The sequence below is a fragment of the Dromaius novaehollandiae genome, chromosome 3, assembly GCF_036370855.1.
Source record: "Dromaius novaehollandiae isolate bDroNov1 chromosome 3, bDroNov1.hap1, whole genome shotgun sequence".
NCBI classification, from domain to species: Eukaryota; Metazoa; Chordata; class Aves; order Casuariiformes; family Dromaiidae; genus Dromaius; species Dromaius novaehollandiae.
This window is the reverse complement of record NC_088100.1, coordinates 50,971,597-50,988,839: the sequence shown is the minus strand read 5'-3', so window position 1 is coordinate 50,988,839 and position 17,243 is coordinate 50,971,597. Positions and strand designations below refer to the sequence as shown.

The window sequence follows — 17,243 nt, the reverse complement described above, 5'->3', positions numbered from 1 at the left end:
TATCCTGTTAAGATTTCTTGCTTTTAGGAGTGAAGGGATGAGGAAATAACACTTGGACTTAGAGAGGAGTTACCAGCAAAAGATACTTAAAATTCTCCTGTATGCAAGTCTTTGGAGGGGTGAGGGTGGGGTTTAATAATCCAAAAAGAAGGTTAAGAAAAAGCTGCCTCAGAAGCTCCAAAAGAAGTCAGTCATAGTTCAACAGCTATAAATGGAGAAAAGAAATGCAATGGGAAATACGTTGTTGATTCCAATTTTTTTTGTTAGCTATAAACTACGTAGCAAACAGGAGTGACCTTTGCCATACAGGAAAAATGGTTTCTGTTGGATGGGAATGGGAGAATTAGCCACCTCACTTCTTTTATGTTCATTTCAGTAAGTGGTGCTGGAATATTTTTAAATTAGTTTAATTGAGGATAGCTGTGTGAAGGAGGGAAGTGGATTCCTAACGCAGAGACTCCTGAAGACTTGCTAAAGGAAGGAGATTCACTGACTTCCCCCAGCCTGAGTTTTCTTGGGTGGGCTTTAGGAAGTCCTGAGAAGAACCTTTGATAACTGTGCTTTAGGGTTGATAGAACAACTTCGGGTTGTTTCCTCAGCTTGTCAGCATTATGCCTGCATGAACTGAGACTTAGTAAACCTAAAGTATGAATCTAGGCTTTAAAATGGTGTAAATTTGAGGGGCGTACAGAAAGCCAGCTACCTCTCCAGATCAGTGATGAAAATGTGGAACAGTGCAGGCCTTAGCACAGAGCCCCTCCCTTTACATCAGTTTTGCCTCTGTATAGCGCCTTTGGAGAATAAAGGAAACTTCCCGTCCTCCAAGGGGAAAAAGATGTAGTTGTAAAAAAGCTAGTGAGGGAATCATGAGGCCTCTCATTTTCTCAAGCGACAGTCTTGATTTCTTGAAGTTTGGTGATACTAAGTCTGGGTAGTAAAAATGGAAGCTGATTGTAGAGAGCTGCAGAAGGATCTCAGTGTGATTAAATAGCAGATAAAATTCTATATTGACAAACGCCAAGCTATGCATATAAAGGGAAACTAATTCTAATTTTACATATTCTGGTGGACTGTGTTCAGAGTGCTTACTACTCAGGAAAAAGTGAAATTGTAATAGATCTGACAATTCAGTTCTTAGTCAAAAAAGCAGACAGAATGAAATAGAGAAATAGCATAACAATTAATCCAGAGTGTATTCCAGTTAAAGAGATGGCATAGAAGAACAAGAAGAATGTATGGAGGAATAGGGCCAAGATGGTCAGAAGGGTCAAAAATATTTAAACAAAATGGATCGAGACTCAGTTTAGAAAATAAGTTTGAGGGAGCAGTAGGACAGACTATCATAAAATCAGTAATGTAGACAATGGGAACAGTCTTTCTCTGTTTCTTTACTATATGAAAAAAGAGCATTAAGTGCCATTATTGGAGTGGTAGGTTGCAATCAAAATGAGATAGCTGCTTTTTTTTTTCTTCTTTAAAAGAGGCGCAGTTAAATTTCAGAACTTTATTTCCATAGGCAAGTATGGCTGCCAGTAGCTTATACTGATTCAGACTACTGGACAAAGTTGGGAGAGGTGTGTGCAGAAGGATAGTAAATGCATTACTCCCATCTCTGGCTCTGAAGGTCTCTGAGTTGAAGGTTGCTGAAGACAAGGAGTGTGTTAGCAGGGCTGTGAAACTTCTACTTTATGCTGTTCTCTGGGCCTATCGTATTGGTTGCTATTCCTGTTACGCTAACCAAGGAATGGCTGTGGCTTTGTCCCTAATGTACCTAATAGCCCTCCCTCAAAAACCACAGAAAAACTTCAGTGAGGTATATTGTTGGGAAGGGGGGGGGGGGGGGGGCTCATGGGGAAACAGCAATTGCAGGTAGGAAGAAATAGGGTGAGGGCCAAAAATCTAAACGAGGGGATGCTGAGTAGAGCACCTCTTAACAGGACTTACCTTGCCGAAGGTGTCTCAGAGAAGGTTGCTGGAGGCTGGATGCTTTTCAGCAATATTCTGCTTATGTATGTGAAATGAGAAGTGCAAAGAAATAAACCCCATAGTTGATGGGTTACCCATAGACATACATCTGTCTTGCAGAATCACTCTCCCCCAACTTTTTAGGCCCTCAGATGGGAAAGGATATAAATAAAAAGATGAGGGGATCAGTGCATCCAAATTCTCAACAAGATATTTTGAGCAGCTAATGCTTCTGTTACGAGTGAGAGACCCTCCCTCTGTCTACAAAAGGACCCTGTGAACAGCCATGAACTCGCCTGCAGCCACAGCCCCGAAGGGGGTTTCCTAGCTGATGTTCCAGCATGTTTTGGAATTGGCTCTGAGTAGAAGTGGTGTTTCTTGTCATTTTTCTTGTTGGCTGGTTGTTTTGGTGCAAAAAACCACAGTGCTTTATGTTTCTGCAGCAAGACCAGCCTCTGAGGAAAGGGAGAGTGACTGTATACAGGTACTTCCAAGGCATGGGTACTGCAGGCAGTGGTGTTTGGCCTGCTAAACATGAAAGGGGAGAGTGGGAGTGACTGGGAAGCTCACCCAGCAAAAGTTCAAGAAGGAGCTCTGCAAGGTTGGTGGTATTCGTAGGGATTGAGCGTCCTAAGCTCCAGCATTGTGAGGTTCATTGAGTCCTGCTAATCATAATCTAGGCAAACTCTGATTTTGATAACATTTTTCAACATCACCCTCCAGCATGCCGAGGGCCTCAGCCACCCGTCCAGGGAGGCAGATGTTGCACAGCAGCAGCTCAGGTAGGAGGTCCCCTTCCCCTCTTCATGGCTCTGATAAACTGATGGCTTTAAAGGACTTCCAGGTCTTGAGGAAGCCCTGGTAAAAGCCTGGCAGCCTGGAGAGGTCTTGGGAAGGCCTTTCCCATAGGTAGTAAAGAGCCACTGATTGTGCTGGAACTGGTGGAAGAAAATACTTGCCTTAGTTTTGGACTACTGACACTGCCTAGGAATTTCTGTGGGGCTTGGAGGTTAGAGGTGTGAACCTAGCTGAAAATATAAAGCAAGCCCTTCCCCACCCTTCCCAAAGAAACCTGCGCATTCTGTGGCCTGGCTTAGCCTGCTGGACTTGCTGGGTCTTTGGTCTGACCCAGCATTGCTGTTTTAACAGAAAATGTTATGTGCTCAAAATGCCTTTCATTGTACAAAGTGGATAAAGTGCAAGAATAACTAAAAGTATTATCTGTCTAATCCTTATAATGTTTGATTCTTTTACAAGTGTGTCAATAGTTGTTGCTTATGAGAGTAGAAAAGGAAGAGGGGCTTTTAAAATCATATTCTTCTTGGTAAGAATTAAAATATTCTTGGTGGTCTGCTGAATCCTGCATTACCACAGCACTTATAGAGGGCAGAGGCATAAATTAATTCAGAAAGAATTACACAAAGTTATGGAGGATGATTCTGTGAATGACTATTAAATGTGAGGGCTTTAGGTCAGGAAGCTCTGCAGTTGCTAATTGTCAGAAGCTGGGAAGGATTACTGTAGCTGAGCTGTTTCTTAAGCTCTTCTTTCATTCCTGCTGGAAGTGGGATCATGGTCTGCAGGAATACTTGACAACTACTCTTCTATAATGTTACCTAGTAATATGTACTTCCACATGTGTGTTTCAGTGTCTAAATGGTGTTTATCCGCCAGGTATTAGTAAAGTCGGCAAAATACTTCAGCGCTCATACTATAGTAACTTGCAGCTTTAATTTTATTAAAAAAGTTGAATAAAAGTATTAGAATGTCAACACAGCATATCAAGAAAATCCAGAAATGTGCGTGTTTGTATGTTTCTTTCTAACTTTTTTTAACAGGCTGGCAGAAACATCAAATCCCAGAGAAATCTGGAAAATTGCTGCTTAGAAATTAGTAATTGCTGGAAGGCAAATTGTAATATTTCCAGATTTTCTTCCAGGAACACTGTATTTGTTCTCAGTAATATTGTGTTCGTCGACACAGTAATCTTTTACTCTTAGATGAAATAATGTGTTTTTATTTTGTGTTTTAGCTCCTGAGAGAAAGCAATAAAGTCTTTGAATCTCCATATGCTTTTCTGATCAGAACTAGGTAAAGCTTTACTTCTCCTATGCAGTGTAACTTAAAATCTTAGTGAAATTTAAGACTCTTGTATTGTTTCTCATGTACAAAGCAGGTCAGTCTTTTACACTTGATTAACTACTGTACGCTCACATTTGCTGCAGTAGCTGCTATAGTGACAAGGCAATAAAGTATTGATAGATAATGCTTTAGCTGGAAACTCATTCCCTGTAGTGGATCTTATCAGCCCATAGGAAGAAGAAATGCATGTTGGAGAGTACGTTGACTCTTATCTTTGTACAGTTGCAGTTTTCCAAACTATTTGAAGACCTCGATGTCTATTTCTCTAAATGTGACGTGTTAAGTACAACATCACAAATCTCCAGCCAACTCAAATTCTTGATTTTGATATCAGAGGAATGATTTAATTTTAAAACTAGAAGTATAAGGCTGTGTTAAATTAGTAGCTTTTGTTTACTTTTGGTAACATTTTAAGAAACTTGATTGTTAGGGTATCTAGAGATGCTGGTAGGAAAGAGCTTAGTTTTTTGAGAAACTGTCACCTCACATTTGGCCTAAGCAGTGCAACATTTAGCTCTTTTCTACAATTAATCTTGGTAATCTTTTTTTTCCTGATTTGTAAAGCATTCCTGGATTTTGTCAGGTCACCAATTATTTTCAATATTTAAAAGATGCATTAGGGCTTGGCATTTGCACTGTAAAAGGAATCCTTAGCTTGCAAAAGGCTCAAGAAACAAGACTGTGGTTAAAATTTGAGGCACAGAGTACTCTACAGAAGGCAGACTTATTCATTTTGTAGGAGATGAGTGTCCCTAGATCATGGATTAAACTTCCATGGGAAACAAGTATATACAAGTATTTAACCTGGTCTTTTCCCCCTGCAAGTATAAAAAAGACTACATCAAACTTGCTATCTTTAACTTAGAAAAAATAAATCAGAAGCCCTATGAAAAGAAAATATTGCACATACAGTCCTTTTCCTGGGAAAGGAATTGGAGAGAAAATGGACGGCTAGTTGCTAAATTTCATGTTGCTTACCGCACTGCTGCAAGGCACTAGTGTGCTGATAATGGCAAAGAAAGACCTTACACAAAATAGATCTAAAAGCCTGTATAGTAGGAGTTTGACACCCCTGTTTGAGTCAGGCTAATCAGGTCAATCTGAAATTAACCATTTGTACTAATTTTTATAGGTCCTTTTTCATGCACACCATTAAAATAGTAATAAAACCTCCAAAGAAATACACGTGAAAATTTGGTGACACCCATTAGATGCAAGGAAAACAGCAATGATTTAGACTTTTTATTTTACCACAGTCTGTGAAAATAGCATAAGATATCAATAACCTACCTCTTGAAAGTTGTACTTCTTAATGCAGATCAATTTTAAAAAATGGTAGAAAGACTTTATTTTGAGACTGAGCCTGCTGTGGAGAGAATTCAGTTTCTTGGTCTAATCAGCACTTTCTTGGCCCCCAGCAAGCCCCTGAAACTGAGACTTATAAAAATAAGTTGTAGGTTTTATTTATTGCCTTCTGGTTCTTTAGCATATAGGGATCATTTGCTACAGATTTTGTTTTGGTTTTCATTTAAGATTCAGATGCATGTGTTTATAACCTGAATTATATGTGTATATGAATGTATATGTGTGCGTGTATATATGTGTAGGTATGTAAAGTATGCCATGAGTTGACAATGCTGAGTTGTGTAGCATTTCATGTTTCATCACATTTACTTTATTTAATAAACTGCCATCTGAGTAACACTGTGCACAGACAAAAACAAGTAAATGTTTAACAGTGGTTACTGCGGTTTATAGGAATGTGCTTGTGTTGCTTGTAAATAGCCTTCTAGTGCCCTTCTCTCTGGTCCGTTTAGGGCAGATGTAGTGTGTTTTATATATTTTTGTGTTCCTTGCTCTGCAGTTGTCTTTGCATTGGAAAGTGATTTGTCTTTTTTTCTTAATCTCTGAATTTTAATCTTGGAATACCTAGCATGTTTGAGTTACCCAGAATTAAGCAAAAGAGATTTCTGTCTCTATCTCGCTCCCTCTCTTTTTTAAGCAGAGGACGCAAGTGTCCCCTGTCTTGTTTCATCCTACAACCTCTGTTTAGCCAAGGGAAAAAGATGGAGTGATAGAAGCAAGAAAGGCCTCCTCATTCAGGAAAGCAGTGGAATAGAGAGTGATCTATTGTCTAGTGAAACTGAAAAGGAAATTGCAGCAATTGATATGGTAAGCTAACTCCTTCAAGAAGAACAGATGGGGGAAGGCACTTACAGATTTTTGGCTGGGAAGAATGGAACGTGGATTGGTGTGATCGCTCAGAGACAAACTGACTAGCTCCTTCTGCTGAGAGGATGCAATAGTTTACAAATGCTAAAGACAAAATTAAAGAGAAAAAATGCAAATTTCTCTTGAGTGTAAATTTAACTCCTCCTGTTAAACCTTCAGGCAAAAGGTGAAGATGTTTTTAAGAGTATGGATTTTTTTTGTCTTTAGAATGTAAAATAGGCCAAAATTTTATCCTTGAATGAGGGAAATGTTTAGCTTTGCGCTTGTCCAGCGTCTTTTGTCATGTAGCCCAGGGAATAGGCAGAGCACAAACATTAAATGAGTTCTGGAATAAGGTTAAATGTCTTGTGGAGGAAGTGGGAGTGTGCCTGTTGTGTCAGCAATTAAAACTAAATAAAGAAATAGGTTTATCAGATCTGCAGTGACCTCAGTGTTAATGTGAGCTTAGTGTTATATATGGTTTAGTACCAATTTCTAAAGCCAATGTGTTAGCTTTATCAGTTGGTGCTAACCATTTCTTACAACAATCAGTGATACCTAGAAATGGAGATGGAACCCACATAGGACTTGATTTCTTGGGGGGAAAAAAAAGATTCCTCAAAGAATCCAGGATAATATTGTCTGCATGTGTCTGTGTGTGTGTGTGTGTATGTATATATATATATGTGTGTATATATATATATATATATATGTTAAACTCTCACTTATTTCTGTTGGGGTAAGATGTAACCTATCCAAGATATTGTGAGCAGTCTCATTTGGAGGGATGGGGAGGGAGCAGTAATTCCTGAGTATACCAGTAATCTGTACAGTGTCGTGACTAAATGTGCATAAACAGTGTTTGCTTTGGTAAGAAAAAATATTCAGCGTTGGAAACCTGTCTTAGTGGTTGTTAGACTCAAATTCCCCTGTACTGTGGGGTATTACACTTTCTGTGATATCCTTTTTATCTTGTGTTTCTTGTTAAAATAAATCTTAAGCCTGCTGTGATAAATGGCTGAACAGGAAACACCTTGGTACCCTCAGTGCCTTAAAATAAGAGGTGAAAGAAATCTTTGCCAAAAGGAAACTGATAAATAATTGCCTTCTACGCAGAGGGATTGGACTGAGTTACACCATTCTGCTTCAAGTGGAAAGTAGGGCAAAATATGTAAATGTTTAAATCACTGTAAAAGCTCTAGCTACCGTAGCTTTTGAAATCCCTACTGTCTTTACTTATGCAGACAGGTGGCCATAGCCGCCTTTATTGCAAAGGAAAAGAAAGCAAGCCCCCAAAGTAAGTATATTTAAGTATAAAGAAAGACTTCAAACAAAAAGATAGGTTACAGGTGACTGATCTAATGCTTGAGATAACTAAATCTGAACTGGAGAAAACATTGCTTTTAGTTTGTTTTTGGGGAAGAAGTGCATGATTGAGCAGTTTGGGTTGGTTGGTAGGTTTGTAGATCAGATGGAACGTGGAAACCACCATACATCGAGATAAGCTGGGGTATTTTTGTACCTTCTGGGGCATTTTTATTTTTAATTTCGTAACAGTATTGCTCAAAATGTTTCTGTCAGTCTAAAATTCCATACTACATGTTCTTCTCCATCATATCCACAGCTATAAACTGTAGCCATAGAAGTACTCTTATATTGGCATTACTGTGACTGTTTGGGAGTCAAACAGTTTTACCTGTATTTCTAAATTAATATTACTTTGCATTATTATGTAGGCAAAATTATGTGCAAAAACTGCTTAGATACACCCCAACTTCTCCTTGGTTGGAAAGGATTCCTACGACCTTTTCTTTGAGAAAGTCTCAGCTGTCCATTTTTTGCAGCAGATCTTTTAATATTTGGCAGGAGCAATTGAATTACAAAACAGGCCTTTTCTTTGTTCCGTGACTACCACTCAGATTTGTCAGAGGTGTAAGTATTAAAAAGAAGGATTTCCCTTTGCGCAGTTACATCCTTGTGAAAACTTTGCAGCAGTTCCAGGTATTGCCTTGGGAGTGGGAGGGAGCCACCAAATCAGTTGTGACATGAAATAGGGGAAGAACATTTCTTTATGGTTGGAAAATGGGTGTAAAAGTTGTTGACTAGAATTTCTGGAGTCTAAGTGCCTGTGGTATGTAAAGAAACACCTACTTGTGATTAAATTATTCCTGTACTTCAGGGTACAAGCAGCTTGTATTGCAGTGCCAAAGTTTCTGGGATTGAAGCTTACTGAGAATTTATGCAGGGTGCTGTTTGAATCTGAAATCATTCCTGCAGTCTAAATTCTGTCTCCTTGAGTATTATGATATTCTCTTCAATTACATAGTAACTGTGATCCCCACTGCAGTCACTGTCTGATTAAGTTCTGAGAATGTAAACTCCAAATTTTAGTGAGTTACGAGTTTAGCATTTCTCTAGCATTGAACTTAAATCCTCAAAAGTTTTTGGTGTAGGATATTATATAGGTCAGGGAATATGAAGAGTTGAAAAAGGGAAGTTCCTATATTTGCGTACATTGTGTCAGATTACTGGCGGAGCTCTGTTTCATTGTTGTAATCTATTTATGCCTTCCTGCAAGTTCTGGAAGTGCTGAAACTGCAGAAAGCAAGAGTATGCTCCCAAGCAACTATACAGCATGTTCCATTTTAATTGCTTTCGTCAGCTTTCTCCTACAGTAAAAGCTGTGTACGGTATTTTTTTCATCATGACGTGGGGAAATATAAGTTGTAATTATGCTGTATTTTAGTATATAGCTCACATAAAAGAATGGTAAATATGAATATATTACAACCCTTCCTAGGACTGTCCGAGCGTTATGAATCATTTAACGGTAGGCTGAATGGTTCTGCACCAGCAATTAAAATACAAGCCTATGGGTACTGCTTCTTTGTGTGTAGATTCAGAATTAGTTTAAAAAAAAAAAGATTGCTGTTCAGAATTTCACAGAACAACTGTTTGCTTCACAATATTAATTAATTTGATGTTAAGTAGAAAACTCAAACCTGCTCCAGGTTTTAGAGGACTAAGTGTTTGATCTCTCCCAGGAATCCTGCGTTGGCTGGTTGAAGTAGTCTGACATTAAAGGAAACGGCTATACAGTGTTGTCACTGGTTCAGATACAGGGGTAAAAATAGGCCGAGATTCTGAACGCTTTGTAAAGTTTTGAGTTGTTCTTCCTGGGTGGGCTGCATATGTTCTTAGCTTCCATGTGAAAATTAAGTATTGACCGAAGCAGACAATTTCCGATTGGTTTGTTCAGCTGGTAAGTGGTAGCCTGTAACATGGGCAAGTCCTAGCTCAATAGAAGATATTGCTGCTAATGCATCCCTGGGATAATAAAATAACAAGAGCTTTAAATTTCAGCTTAAAAAATACATTTGTATTCACAACAGTAAATTGGAGTTCAGCAAATACTAGCTACGGTTAAGTATCTGCATGAAAAGCAGTTCTCTGGAATATTTCAGAAAGTGATGCTTCTCTTTTAATGTCAATGATTGAATGTGCTTTACTCAGGCTTCTGTTTTAATGATACAGCATTGTTCTTCTGTGCAGGAAGCACTGTTTATAAGACATTTGAAGTTAAGTTCAAATCTTATGACCATTTAAAATAAGGATTTTAGAGGTTTTGATACTCTTAGGAGTTTTAGAAGATCATAGCTTTAAATTACAGTTCTATAAGTGGCTGTAAAGTAGCCAGAACATTCAAAAGAGGAGCAGATTCTACCTTAAAATATTGCAGAAAAAATCCCTCCCATCTCCTAAACAAATATTTTGTCTTAATGTGCTTTGTGGAGCATTTTACCTCTCAGAATGTTTCCTGTTTTTGGCAGATGGCTTAGCTCCAGAAGTGCTTTAGCATAGTCAGCTTTGTTCTTTTCTTGTATATCTCACTCATGACATTTTCCATCTCTTCATTATTCAGGTCTGTAGTATGTGCCACCTTACACTTTCTTCTTCTTCTTCTTCTTCTTCCCTCCCACATTTTTTTTCTCATACATATAGCAGTCCTACAGAGGCACAGGGTAGATGCACACAGGATTCCAAGCCCTAATTATTTTATTACTGAGACTAACATAAGAAAAGCATGGGTCTGAGTAGGACAGTAAAGTCGCCCTTTTCTGCTCTAGCATTCTCACTCCAAAGCAATTCAGGATCTCCTGTGTTTTCCTGCACATGACTTCAGTCCCAAATCACTAAGTTTTTTCCATAGCCAGTTTGTTGTCTGCCTTGTACCACACTTAATCCTGTCTGTGGCTGTTTTTGTGTGTCCCTCCTGCCTAGCCCTGCGTCTTGTAGGGTTCTTGGGCTTGCTTGAAGACTGCTCTAATATAAGATTCTTTTGTTCTTCCGTTTGGGGACTTCCCATTCCCTGAGTCGTCATTCCTTCAGGCTCCTTTTGGAGTGGTGTTGTCCAAGCTCCAGTACCCACCTTGGTTAATCTAACTATATATTTCTTCAGATATCACTAATGTATTCAAAGCTAGACAACGTGACTGGATTCTGTATCTCTTTCAACCTTGTTTACTCTGAAATATCTTCCAAAACAGCAAAAAAGTTTAAAGCATGCCTTATTCTGTTACGAGTAAGTAACTTGTCTTGCCTATTCCAGAGTCATGTCTGTGTTTGCAGCACGATAAATCTTTCTTGTTGTTACATTTTAAGGAATCCTTTCTAAAGTAATATCTTTGTTTAAAAAATAGTTACGTAGAACTTAAGTTCTGTTTTCCAACCACTTTCTATTTTTCGATGTACAAAATTCTCATTATTACTAATTTGCTTTGATGACAGCATTGTGACAAAAATATTAACCTTAAACCTGAAAGCTGGTAAGTTAGGAGCATGTCAAATATGTTACTGTGCTGCAACAGAAAAGACTCAGCTTAAATTTTCTTTAGCAGACAGTTAACGTGAATTAGTTATGTTGTCAAAGTCCTCTGCTTAGCATCCAGTAGCAGCCTTGACAGCGTTTTGGAGTACAATTTGATGCATCGCTGGCTGAAGGGAGAGTTTGTTCTAGCAGTAGTTGTTAAGATGGGCTGAAGGTTAAGTTATTATGACAATAACCACACTTGGAAGCACAATCTCTTACTGGAAATTTTTCTCCTGGTTATTAGTACAGGGAGGGGAGAGATTCCTTTGGAACTGCTACTAAAGTAATTAAAATGTAAGCACCAACTATATGTAACATACAGTGTAGGTTTAGACACGGATTAATCAATACAGCAATAACAATAAAATGCATCCTTATTACTTGTGATGTCCCTAAAAGCAAAGAGATTTTGGAATTGCTTTGTCAGGCAAGTCTGTGGCATCACAGCCTATGCAGGGACAACAGAAAGCCTCTGATATAATTAACATAAAACACATCAGGCAGCCTGTATGGAAAGTGGGATGTCTTTTTTTTTTTTTCTTTCCTCCATCTTTGGGGGCAGATGAGTTTTGTTTCTCTTTGTGCACAATTTCTTGCCTAGAGCCTTTTCAAGAAGCAGCTCACCTTTCTTCCCTGATGGATGGTGAATATCTTCCCTATGCTATGTTTATTTTTCTCCTTCTTCCTTTTCCCTTCCTATGGCCCTTTGAGTTTTATACCTTGCCAAATCTAAAAGGTCCTTTCTTGCTTTATGGAAGATCTTTCTACGGCTATTGCCTTTGAGGTACCCGACATGGTACCTTTCTGCCTATTTCTGGATCAGGTCACTTTTGTGTTCAGTCCCATTGGCTTCTCTTCTGCTGCAAAATGCATAGACTAGGAAGGATCTACTAGAATAGCTGAGGGAAGTAAGTGTTTAGACGGTTAGGCCAGGCTAGATAATTATGATAAGCTGATTTGATCTCTTGTATATGTAGGTCATAGAGTTTTGCTTTTCCCCAGAAGCCAAATCTAAGTGTATCTTTCAGAAAGATCTCAAATCTTGCTTAAAAAATTCACAGCAGTGGCATCCATATCCCATAGTAAGAGCTTTCAGTGTTTAATCTTTTTGCTAGGAAGTAGCATCTCTTCCAGTTAAATTTATGTAATGTCAAACTCCATTCATTGTAGTTTTCTGAGTTTATTTATGAATCTAAAAAATCCGTCGTAATAGATTTGAAAAAGAGAAAAGATTAACAAATGTAGGGGTGTGTGTGAATGTAAATAAATATATAATGTGTGTGTATGTATGCAAAAAATCAAGCCATCAACTTTAATTAGTTCAATAGACCAAGCTCTTTATGCCTTGCATCAAGAGGTCCCTTTTCCTTATCAAGGAAAATCCTTTTTGACCAAATCCTTTTTAACACTATAAAAGTCGCCATATTCTTAAAAGGTCAGATCAGCATAGCCTATGGAGGAAAGGTTGTTCTTTGTTTTACCCGATATTCCTATTTTTATACATCTGAGATTACATTAGCTTTCCAGGCAGCTGAATTATGCTGTAAGCACGCACTGGAGTCTTACCTGATGCCCAATATTCTTTTTGGAGACATTACTTTTCCCATGTGTACTTGCTGATTATTTTCTTTGTCCTTATATATGTGATATTTGGCTATATTAAAATATGTTTTCATAGAATCATAGAAACAGTTGGGCTGGAAAGGACCTGAAAAAATGCGTTAGATCTATCAAGATGTCCCAAGGAAGGACCAATTATTGTATCTAGGCCGAGTGTGAGAAGTTTCTCTGACTGTTTTAAGAACTGCCAACGGTGAAGTCTCTACAGAATCTCCCTTCTTCTTAGTCTCCTTTTCTTTAGGCAGAATGTCTTTGTGGTGTTTTGGCTTTGTCCTCTGCCCTCAGTCTGTCTTTCTCAGTCGTCGGTTCCAGGTATATGATCATTTTTTGTTGGTGAGAGTACAGGGGACAGCGTTCAGCTCGCACCTTTGATGCGCGTTGCAGAGCTGGACAGGGCATTCCTGCTGAGTAGAACAGAAAGATTTACTTCCTCTGCCCTGCAAGCTTAACTGCTCTGTATGAATCACAGTAAGGCATTTGTGCTTTTTCATGTTGACCTCATGTTACCATAATCCTTTATAGCCTTTAGATTTCTTAAAGCAGGGTATGCCTAGCATCTTGTTTCCCTTTCCTGTCTTTGTATAGTCAATTATTTCTATCAAAGAGTAATAATTTAAGTTTCTTAAGAATTGTATTCCTTTTTTTTCTAGGTGACTCCGGAACATTTCTCCAGTTTAAGAACCTTTAGAAGCCTAAGTTTGTCTTCTCAGGTTCCTGCAGTCCTTATGAGCTTTGTACTATCTGTTCATCTAATAAGCATTCTCTTGATCCCATAATTCAGGTCGTCATTCTGTGCAGAATCAGGTTTAGGGGGAGATCTGCAGTGCAATCCCACTTGATGTATCTTGCCATATTGACAGTGAGCCACTGATGGCTGCTGTTTGAGCATAAGACAGTTTCTTATTCACATCACATTAGTCTGATCAAGAAGTTTTGTTAGCTTGCTTAAAGCCAAGATCATAACATCTACTAGATTCTTCCCTGTCTTCAGACCTACTATACTGTTGTGGAAGGCAAGTTAAAAAGACTTATTGAGGAAAGGGCACATCAAACTGATTTTTGGCTTTCACTCAGTCAGATACTATCTCCTAGACATTCAGAAACTGTACTGGGGGCTTTGGGATTTTTTTATCTGTTTGTTTTTGGTTCCGTTCCAGAGATTTTTAGGAATTGAAATTCAACTGTCTGAACAGGTTCCTTTTTTATTCACTTCTTTAAATATAAGCACAATATTTCTTGTTTCTCTGTTTTTTTTCCCCCAACCTCACCCATCCTCCATAGATTCTTGAAAAAAACACTAGCCACTTGAGTCAATTCTTGAATATATTAAGGTGAAATTAATGAACCCCAGTCAATTGAAAAAGATGTAACTTATTTAAATTCTTCCTTGCTTGACTTACCTTTTCCTAGTCTGACAATTTGTGTTGCTGTTGAGCTCTGATGATTAAAAAAAGGGAAATTCAGATGGATTTGTTTGAGTAACTTTACCTCTTTATTATCTATCACATTGCTTATTTTCTCATGTCCGAATTTCAAAATTTCTGCTTTTAATTCCAGATTGGGAGAACAATAGATGCTGAAATACTGGACCTTCTCAATTCCTGAGGTTTTGGCAGCCTTATCCTCATTCAGGGCTATATAGGTGTGTGTTCAATGTATAGCCATCTTTGCTTTTGCCACAACATCTTGTTAGGCCTTGATTACATATGTAACTGGAAATAATAATTTTAGCAAATAACAGAAGTTACTTTTGGCCAGTAATGATACAGGCCAAAATAAGCTAAGCAAGCAAGGATAATGTCATTTTGAGTTGAAATGTAAACAGAAGCTCCAGACAAGGTTTTCTATCAATATAATATCAGGCTAGTCTGGTCTTGATACTTGAACTCCTTAACTGAATGTTAGATGGCTTCTACTGAAGTTTTCCCAGAGAAGTAGCTGTGTGCACTTTATTTGCCTTGACTTATTATTTAGGTCTAATGAAAGAGCAGGAAGTCAGTTATGGCTTCTGTAGCTGAGAGCTGTTTCCTTGTCAGGAAAATGCTTTTATTTAAAAAATATATATTGTGTGCATACATACTTGCACATTATGTTATGACTAACATGAAAATGTTTGACTATTTGACTGGTTTAAAGCCAGATCTCTGAAATACGAGCTTTTTAGCCATTTTTATGGAAGAAGGGCTTTAAATGCCATAAAGGCATGAGTAGCATTTAAATGCCATAAATGGCATTTAAAGAGTCCAGTAGTCGCTGTGTTTATCAGATAGCTGTGAATTGTTTAGGAAAGTTCCAGGTACTTACATTGTCTGCTTAATTACAGGAATGTGTTAAGATATTTTAAGATTTAGATGTTTTTTTGTTCCGTGCAGGCATATTTTGAAAAGATGAATCTTTGTTTCAGAATTTGGAAAATAGCTAAATTTTCATAGTGATAGAATATTTAACAATCTTTTGTGTTATAAAATTGAAAAGGAAAATAGAAATTTCCTGTTCAAAATGAGTATAACGGTTCCATTATAAAGGAATAGTTGAATTGGTTTAATGCAAACTCTCAACAAAACTATAAATACTTTTTAATGTAGGTGTATATTTGGCCTCTAAACTTTGTAATATATTTTAACTTACTTAACTAATGCAATTAAGAAAACAATATCCTTTTCTTAACAGAAGATGAATGCAGCTTACCAATATAATTCTTCCCTACTTCATTTCCTTTAAATCCCCCTTTCATCTACAGTGAAATGCTTTTGTAGCCACCCTTTATTGCTGTTCTCTCCTTATGCTTACCCAGGTGAGTGTAGTAGTATTCTCTAGCGGTAAAGTCACATAGCATAAGCCTGGGCCAGAGGACTCGAGAGTCTGGAGAGTGCCTTGTCGCCAAGGCTGCTCCTTAAACTGTTGGCATTCCTGCTTGCGGGCCTGCATCGCACTTGGAGAGAGCTGGTGTCTTAGCAGGTAGAAACTGCGCTAGAGCAAGGGCTTCCCTCATCAAAAGCAAAAGCCTGGCATTCTGCTTGTAAACCATTAGGCAGATGTGCCAAAAAGATGGCATTCCTGGAAACAGCCTGGTTGGCAGGGCCTTCCAGATATTAAAGCACAGTTGCAAAATGAGCAAGTCATACTGTAATTTATAATCAGAGTTTTACTTGCTTAAAATTGCAGTGTAGCTGTACTAGTTCTCTCGTGGCTCAGGTAGACAAGACTTGAATTTCCAAGGTTAGCAGATAAAACTTCCTCTACCTCTCCCTTTTTTTTTTTTTTTTTTTTTTTTTTTTTTTTTGAAGGTGGAAGAGGAGCACATCATGCAGGCTTTCTCCACTGCTTTAGAAGAGACTGTTAAAAATCCATGTAAACTTTGATGCTACTCTCATTAGGCAATACAACATACATTTTCTGAGTAACAGTAATCAATGTCTCTTTGCTAATTTGTTTTGAAAAATTAAATGCTTTAAGTATTCATATTATACAAATATTTCAACATAGCCTTTCCAAAGATAAATTACACAATATACCACAGTGTAGTGTATCATTTTGAGCTGTTATCACACAGTTGGTAGAGCAAGCAAGTTTCTTTGTTTTTGAGGTTTTGATTTGTCAAATTCTAGCACTTCCTCATTGTACCCAAACACAGCAGAGAAAGCCATTTCCCCTCCATACTTTGCTTATGCTTCTCTCTGAAACTATATTATTACAGTTCAGGTAATATACTTTTTATTTTAGAGGATGTATTACTGTATCTGAGAAAAAAGGGAGGCTGTTCCTTCAGCAAGCAACCTGTGGAAGCCTGAGCAGTGCCTGAGTGATTGATTCTCGAGTTTCTTTCCCTCCCTCCCCCTGTTTATATTAATTCTGTAGAATTAGCATTTTGACAATAAATTGACATCAGTAATCCAGCAAAATTTTTTTTTCAATGCAGCTGTAGAGAACTCGATGCTACTTTGGAATTACAAGTAAACAGCATGCAGATATTTGGATTATGCCTATTTAAATTTGCTAATTTGGAAGCTAAGATTTTGATAAATATCTTCTGTGGAGCTGAAAAGGACTAAAATTTGGAATTTTGCTTAGACCACCCAGTATTGATAGGTAGCTGTCAAATTCAAATTCTTAAGCTTCAAACTTGGAGGTTTCCTGTTAAAAGTCCTGACATACTTGCAGATATGTCACATGGAGCCTCTGTCATCCTCGTGTATTTATTAGGATGAAGATTAGAAACTGAATTTTGTCTTATTATAATATACTCCTGCAGTGACTCTTATCAGATTTTACAGTGCTTACACTTTCACAAGGAAAGTGCAGCAGTAGCTGTTCCCAGGCTGACTCGACAACAGTGCAGGAACGGCGGTGTGTGTGTATACAGCTTTGTAGTTTTCTGTTTTGCAAATGCTCTTCCATATATACTCAAACCCATCAGTAAGATATAAGCTAGTCT

At 38.0% G+C, this 17,243-nt stretch overlaps 1 protein-coding gene across 1 annotated transcript in view; it reads left to right on the top strand.

Moving 5' to 3' along the window:
* SESN1 (sestrin 1) overlaps nt 1–17,243 on the top strand; it is an 85,591-nt gene that overhangs the window by 28,043 nt on the left and 40,305 nt on the right. The window lies entirely within an intron of this gene.